Source organism: Mus musculus, chromosome 4 (assembly GCF_000001635.26).
Source record: "Mus musculus strain C57BL/6J chromosome 4, GRCm38.p6 C57BL/6J".
NCBI lineage: Eukaryota > Metazoa > Chordata > Mammalia > Rodentia > Muridae > Mus > Mus musculus.
The window spans coordinates 88,441,486-88,449,407 of NC_000070.6; positions in this window are offsets into that span (position 1 = coordinate 88,441,486).

Genomic DNA, 7,922 nt, shown 5'->3' on the forward strand with positions numbered 1-7,922 from the left:
AATTATATTTATGTATATGTAGGTACATATGTATGTACGTATGCATGTATGGGTGAGTGCATGTGAATACAGGCGCCTGTGGAAGCCAGAGGCATCCAATCCCCTGGATGTAGACTGGCCTGAGCTCAGGTCCTCTGCAGGAGCAGTATGTGTTCTTAACCACTGAGCCATCTCTCCAGTGCCTGGACAGCATTTCTTAAAATAGAAGTCTATCTCATAGAGGGACTTGATTTGGTAGTCCAATCTTATCTTTAGCCTGGGACCCATGGGTGTCATTTGTTGTCTATCACCCCTTGTGTTCTCTGACTCCACCAGGCACTCTCTGTCCCTGCGCCTCTGTGAATCTTCTCCCTTTAACTTGACATTTCTCTTCTACCTCCCCGTCCCTTCTCACAGCCCACCATTTACCTTAAAGAGTTCTATTCATTCTTTAAAGGCTTTCCCAGAGCTCCCTGTGGGAGTCACACTGAGTTAATGTATGTCTAAGATGACAAACACCTTAGGCTATCATTAGCCAGATCCTTCCTCCTCTAGATTATAGATTCCAAGGGGGCTGTATGTCTTGTGCTAACAGTGAGAACCTGGCAAGCTTAAACCTTTGTAAACACGGTTCCCTTTTGTGAAGAGCCCACAGCTGTTGGGAAGATTAAGCAGGAAAATGTACAGATGAAAGAGGGTCACAGCATTTAGCACAGTGGCTGGCACAGCAGGTGTTTATTAAAGTGGACACAGATCAACCAGGGAAGCCTGCATTTCCCCATCACAGAATTTTAACACAATGAGTACTTCCTGAGGGTGGCCATCCTGAAATGTATGCTGTGAACTCTCACTTATCTGTTCATATAGAAGAAATTGGCGGTCTGTTGGCTCAGTTATCTCTGAGTTCACATAATCTTGTCTTTGAAAGGAATCTTTAAATTATTGAAACACTTTAGTTGTGCTTCCCTAGGGGAAATGTTTACAGCATTACACATCCTAAAGAACATAAGATGGGATTCTTGAAGAACAGTCCATGATAGTGAGACTGGCTGCAGATTAAAACAGAAATGTGAGGTATTGACAAAGCATGCTGGGACCACAGATTCCTCAGAGAAACTACATCTAGCAGCTAAGGGTGGAGCTTTGGGTACTTATCCTCCCCCCACCCCCACATCTACCTCCCTCCCTCTCTTCCTCTTTCTCATGCCACTGTTCCTCTCTCCATCCACCCATCTTTCCTACATGTTTTTTTCTCTTTCACTTGCTTGGGCAGCAAGAGCAGAGGCTCTGGGCCAATAAGTCTCTAATCCATTTTTCTTCCCTCAACTAGAAATCCCCCTAAAAAGACCAATTCCTGTCTTACAATGATGACATCCAGTTTTCTTGTTTATTTCTACTCCCTAGAATTCTTGGGGTTCACCCCTTTGCCACCCCCAGCCCTACAGCACAGAATGCCTCCATTGGCTGCTTGGATGATGCAGGACCTTAGACCAGTGTCAATCATGTCTTCTCACAGGCACTAACTAAAGCTACCCTGAGCTCTCTTTCCAAAGCACTTTTGGTGGTTCACCTCTATTTTCTTCATCCTTTAGTGTTACTATTAATTAGAAATAGCTGTGTACTTTGACTGCCCGAGCATACCCTCAGCCTCTATAGTCACTCCTTTGCAGGCGATTCAAAGCACTGCTTCTGTTTCCCTGCAAAATGTTGGCTCCCTTTCCTTTACCACCTCATTTGGAAAACCAAACATCAGGCTGTATGTCTTAGTTAGGATTTTACTGTTGTAAACAGACACTATGAACTTGAACTCAGAAACCTGCTTGCCGCTGTATCCAGGAATTAAAGGTGTGTACCACCATGCCTGAACTTGCTTTGAGATCACTTCTCCCTTAACCTGTTTCTTCTAGAACATAGGATTCAGCTCCATTTTACTTCTTGGTGCTTCTTTAATATTGGAACCATATATTTTGTATTTTCTCTTTTTAAGCTTGCCATACTTCATCAAAATTCTCCTCGTGAGACTAAACCACAGCACAGAATCTAAATTGGCTTGTTTGAGACCTTCTTTGTCATTGCAATTAATTTGACTCTCTTCACTTTAGCCTCAGGCAGACTTTTTAGACAAGGCAAAAAGCAGCCATATTCTTCACTAAAATATTATAAGAACAGTCTCTCAGCCACATAATAAAATTCTTCTCTTCTAAAACCTCTATAGCCAGGCTTCCACAGTTCAAATCACTCATAGCCACAAAGTCTTCCATATTCCTACTAGAATAGCTCATTAAGTCCCACTTAAGGCATTCCACTGCTTTCCCAAGTCCCCAAATCCACATTCTTCCAACCAAATCATGGTCAGACCTATCACAGCAGTACCCCATTCCTGGCACCAATTTCTGTCTTACTTAGGATTTTACTGCTGTGAACAGACACCATGACCAAGGCAACTCTTATAAGGACAACATTTAATTGGGGCTGGCTTACAGGTTCAGAGGTTCAGTCTATTATCATGAAGGCATGGCAACATCCAAGAAGGCCTGTGCAGGAGGAGCTGAGAGTTGAACATCTTCATCTAAAGATCATTAGGAGAAGACTGGCTTCCAAGCAGCTAGGACGAGGGTCTTAAAGGTCATGCCCACAGTGACACATTTCCTCCAAAAAGGCCACACTTACTCTGACAAGGCCACACCTCCTAACAGTGCCACTCTCTGGGCCAAACATACTCAAACCACCAGGCTACCATCCTGCTTTGTATCATCTTTCTCTGGGTAATGTCCTGTTCCAAACCAAATATATCCAGATCATTCAGTCATGCAGAAGTTGGCTATTTGTTTGGCTTCATTTCGTTTGGGTTTTTGAGACAAGCTCTCATGTTGCAGCCCAGGTTGGAATAGCATAGACTAGCCTCAGACTCACTACGATGTTCCTATCTCAGCCGTCGAGATTACAAGTGCATCACCCCAGTTTAGCAGTGATCTCTTTTTTGATCCTGTGCCTTGGATGGTATCTTCATTCTGTTCTCCTTATCCAGTTACTGACCATTAGCTGTATCTGTTTTACAGTGCTTTCCTCCACCTCCCTATAATGCTCAACAGTAACTGAAGTCAGGGAAATGCTTCTTACCATAACTGTGTAAATGTAGAAACACAGTCAGATCTGTAAATGGTTTAGTCAGGGTCATACAGTGAGTGAGTGCTGGAGCTGAGATTAAATGCTTGGTCTGCTTGTAGATAGTGAATTTTTAGCTACTATGCTACATTAGCTTGTTACCTATAGTGGTTCAGGATTTGTTCGCAAATACTGATTCTCTGTCTCTTATATATGACAAAGTCCAATTTTAACACTGTGTAAAACCCACATTATGTACTCACTTATAAGTGGATATTAGCCATAAAGTACAGGATAACCATGCTATAGTCCACAGACCCGAAGAAGCCAAGTAATAAGGAGGGCCCAAGGGAAGATGAGTGAATCTCATTGAGAAGGGAAAATAAAACAGACATGGAGGGGTGGATGGAGGGGAACTGGGTGGGAGAGGGACTCAGGAGGGGAACAGGAGGGATCAACTGTGGGGAGGCAGAGGGAGAGAGAACTGGGATAGGGTGGTGTCTCTGGGATGAACTAGAAACCTAGGATAAGGGAAACTCCCAGGAACATATGAGTGAGACCCTAAGCAAGACTCCTCACGATAGGGGATATGGTACCTGAAAGAGTCACCTTCTATAACAAGGAAAGATTCCCACTAGAGGGATGGGAACAGCAACCCACCCTCAAAAACCTTCAACCCACAATTTACCCTGCCTATAACACATGCAAGGATAAAGAGAGAGTAGAAATTGAGGGAATGGCCAACCAGTGACTGGCCCAACTTGAGACCCATGCCATGAGAGAGAGCCCATCCTGACACTATTAATGATACTCTGCTATACTGGAAGACAGAAACATAGTATAACTGTTATCTGATAGGTGCTGATCAGCAACTGATGGAAACAGATGTAGAGACAGCCAAATATTAAGTAGAACTCAGGGAATCTTGTGGAAGAGAGGGAGGAAGGATTGAAGGAGCCAGATAGGTCAAGGATACCACAAGAAAAGCTCCAGAATCAACTAACTTGGGCCCACAGGGGTTCACAGAGACTGAACCACCAATCAAGGAGCATACATGGGACAGATATAGGCCCCTACATATATATGTAGCAGATGTGCAGCTTGGTCTTCATGTGAGACTCCTAACAACTGGAGCAGGGGCTGCCTCTGACTCTGTTGACTACTTTTGTACCCTTTCCCCCCAACTGAGCTGCTTTGTCTAGGCTCAGTAGGAGAAGATGTGTGTAGTCCTATTGAAACTTGATATGCCAAGGACAGTTGATATCTATGGGAGGACTCCCCCTTCTATGAGGAGAAAGGGAGGGGATGGGAAGAAGTGAGGTGAGAAGGAGGGACTGGGAAGAGATGGAAAGCTTGGATTGAGATGTAAAGTAAATAAATTAATTAATAAAAAAGAAACCCATGTGTGTAATATTTTAAAAAGAGAACAGAAGAAAGAAAGATCTTGTGGCTTGGTGTTTGGTGGAGATTTTATACTTCTTTAACCTACCTTAGATTTCATCCCAGATATTTCTCAGTTACTAACCATTTTTAAAAGATATTTAAACTGGTATGATGAGAGAGAAATCTTTATAAAACATGATAGATAAAAGACTTCTCTGCCAAAATGCAAAGAACTTGCAAAAGGTAATAATGAGAAAGTAACCCAATAAAAACTGAACAAAAATTCTGAACCCATACTCCACCAAAGCTGCATGAAAGGACATAGAAATAACCTGAGAGTCGCTATTGGAAAAATGAAAATTAACCACAATGAGTCTATGCACTTATAAGGATTCTAAAATTTAAAAAGACTCCCTGATTCAAGTGCAAAGATAGCTGGAAGTTTTATATATAACATAAAAACCTGAGTGAAGTTCTAAGGTCCATGCCTGTAAATCCAGGGCTCAGAGGAGTTCTCTGCTACACAGTGAGCTCAATACTACCCCATGTGACATGTGACCAAGACTACCCCCATGTGACACATGATCCTGTCTTTAAATGTAATAATAATAATAATAATAATAATAATAATAATAATAATAATAATGAACTCAACTGGAAACAACCCAAATTTCAATCAATAGCTGATTGGGTAAACAGATAGTGGCAAAACCACTTATGGAATATTACTCACTGATAAAAAAGGAAATGATTTGCTTGTAAAAGCAGGAATACTGGTGAAACTCAAAATAATTTTGCTGAGTGTAAAGATATAGACTAGAGACAGTTCATACTTTATGAGTCCACTTGTTTAAAATTCTAGGAAATGGAAACCAATTGCAGTAATAGAAGTCAGAGCAATGGCTGCCTGAGAAAGAAATCACAGAGAGGAGGGGATGGGGGAAGGGGAGTTTTATGGTTACATTGTGCCAGTAGTTTGACACACAGAATGGTAGCACACACCTGCAAACCCAGTAGCCAGGAGGCTGAGCCAGGAGGATCAAAACATTTAGGGCAGCTTTGGATATTTAGCGAGACTTTGTCTCCAAAAGTCATCACATTGTAACTTATGGAGTTAAATTTTTATGTTGTTTACATTGGACTTTGATGAAGCTGTAAACATTTAGCCTACTAAGTTTTAAAAACAAATATCTTTTCATTATTTGTTTTGACTGAGCGATTTATTCTTGTTCATGAAATAACTGCATTTATTAAAGGAAACAGAAAACCAAACAAAATCTGCCAGCGAAAGGCGCCCAGTATCTTCCAGTTCAGCCGATTTCATGCTGCCCTTCTCTCAGGGATGTGAAAACTGGAACACAGCAGTCTATAACTTGTCATTTAGTGGTTTGATAGCCTCCGGTTTGAGGCAGATGTATCAGATGTGTCTGTTGAGTGTAAACTGGGCCCATCCGTTACCAGGCTTCCACCCATGCTTGGAAAGGTTGCTGTTTTTAATTCCCCAGACTTTGGTCTTGGTAGTCTCCTATCTTTGATATACTCAGCCACCTGGGAGGCTATGTAGAAGGTTCTAGAGTAAGCTGGGGTTGGGATGAGTACATATAGGCACCTTCCTGTCTTTCCCACATCCTGCTGGACCTGGGTGCTGCCCTAAATAGAGGGAATGGGGCTTCTCTAAGAATTCACAGGCTTTCTTGTACCTGGCGGAGAAAGCTGACACTACTGGCTTGTAGTTCTTCCAAGATGTTTAGAAACTTTGTTACCGTACCGCATCTTTGGTACAGAGGCCATACTAGGTGGAGGTAAGGGGTCCAGGGCACAGACTTTTTGAAAGGTGTCCTTTTGGGCTTCAGTATAAGGAGCTGGAACCTCTCAAGGTTTGCAGTCCAGGATCTCCTGATCATCCCTACACGCCCCCTGGGAGCGGGGCGGGGCGGGGTGGGGGGTGGGGCTTAGCCTGGGCCTGTGGCACCGAAGGGAGAAATAACAGGGCGGTGGCTACAATCTACTATTTTAATTCCCTAGGCTAGTGTGGTTCCTTTATGGCTTCCTCCTTAGTTTCTTTTCTCTATGGCTTATTTTAAAAGTCAGCCTACTGTGCCCCAAGTGTTGCTATCATTAAAGTAGTCTTTAGGAGAATTTGGAAATTTCTTTCTTTTCTTCTTGCCAAAGGGACTCTCTTTGGGATGCCCTGCTGAGCCAGCGAAAAGCTAAGCAGGGTGCAGGTACCTTGCTTTACTATATCACTACAAAATGTCCGGACCGAGGTCCAGATGGAACTGGCCAGTGATAAACAATGTCACACACAAACAAATAGAAGAAGAAATTTATGCTATGGTTCCAAACTGCTATCCTTATTACAGATATATAAAAAAAAAGGTCTTATTTAAACTAAACAATTTAAATTATATAAGATTATATTTCTGTATATCCTTGTTCTATGACTTGCCTGTGTTTAACAGAACCCGATCAATCCATTTTATTAATTACTGCGGGGAGTCATACATAGAAAAAGCACTTAATATTGTTTTTAAGATAAAAATTTAATAGGAAATTGAGAGCTTTTTTTGCTCTAGATATAAAGTGTTAAAGGGAGATAACTATTATATTTATTGATTGTATGGAATTATTTGTGTTATATTCTGATAATTTTTAAGACAGTGTTTGTTGAATATTCTAAAGGAAATCATTTTAAAATTAATTAACCTGTAAAAATGTTAGGCATTATGGTTGTAAATCAAGAAATAGAACTTAAACTTTATACATTATTGAATAAGGACAATTAAACAATATTAGATATTCTAAGCATTTATACATTAATTTATTGAAAAGCTACCATCTTTTCCTGGGTGTTTAAACAGATGAGCATAGTTCATGGCACCTGCTGTTGTTTGTTTGTTGCTTGGTTGCTTGTTTGTTTGTTTGGTTGGTTGGCTGGTTGTAAACCTCGTGTTAAACAGCTGGGCCTTCTCTCCATAGCATGTCTTTGTGAGGATTAATAATGCTGGTCCCCAAAGAAATATACTCAGCAATATTCCTCCTTTGAGTAACAGATTCCAGAAACCAAGAAAAAGGGGCGAGTCACCTCTCAGATCCCTCTTTCATATCACATTCCTAACTTGACTGTTTTCTCAGTGTGATGACATTTGTGAAAAAGACCAGACAGCTCTGTATGAATATCTCTAATAGAATCTTATGAGTCACTCTATGGTGCAGACTTACTCTCTCCATAAAAGCTGCTCTGAGAGTGCTGTCAGTTTCCTGACTCCATTCACGTATTGGGTCACATGTTCACTCTGACTTGAGCACACTTTCTACTGATTTGTTCATCCAAAGCTTGGCACAAGACCTCCTGCTGAGGGTCCTTGCTGGACATTTAGACCAGAATGAATGCAAAGGTGAGAAAACATTTTCTCCATTCTCAATCAGTCTAAAATTTCACGAGCTCAGGAATA